This window comes from Octopus bimaculoides, chromosome 17 (assembly GCF_001194135.2).
Source record: "Octopus bimaculoides isolate UCB-OBI-ISO-001 chromosome 17, ASM119413v2, whole genome shotgun sequence".
Lineage (NCBI taxonomy): Eukaryota > Metazoa > Mollusca > Cephalopoda > Octopoda > Octopodidae > Octopus > Octopus bimaculoides.
The window spans coordinates 29,280,809-29,281,151 of record NC_068997.1 but is presented as its reverse complement, the minus strand read 5'-3'; the positions used below and the strand labels follow the sequence as shown (position 1 = coordinate 29,281,151).

General features: G+C 36.2%; 1 protein-coding gene across 1 annotated transcript in view; it reads right to left on the bottom strand.

Moving 5' to 3' along the window:
* Window positions 1-343, bottom strand: part of LOC106878382 (uncharacterized) — a 34,273-nt gene that overhangs the window by 13,751 nt on the left and 20,179 nt on the right. The gene's annotated exons all lie outside the window — the stretch shown is intronic.

The window sequence follows — 343 nt, the reverse complement described above, 5'->3', positions numbered from 1 at the left end:
GATGTTTTTATATGTGTGTGTGTGTGTGTGTGTGTGTGTGTGTGTGTGTGTGTGAACATTAGTATATGCACCGTGGATACGTTGTGTTCGTATGGTATGTATAAATGTTTATAATTATGTACTTCTAGTTATGTCATAGTGAGGACGGTAAAGTGGTATTACATGCCGAAACCAGAAATCGATCCATGACTAAACTTTTTCAAAAAATCTTTTTCGTTCACTCCTTCGCTTTCAGCGCGTGTCTATGTGATAGATAAAGTAGTTTAGAGCCATTTGGCGTCCTCTTCTAGCATGTGGCATTACTTGGTAGTTGCCCTTATTATAATTTTATAATTATATTCAT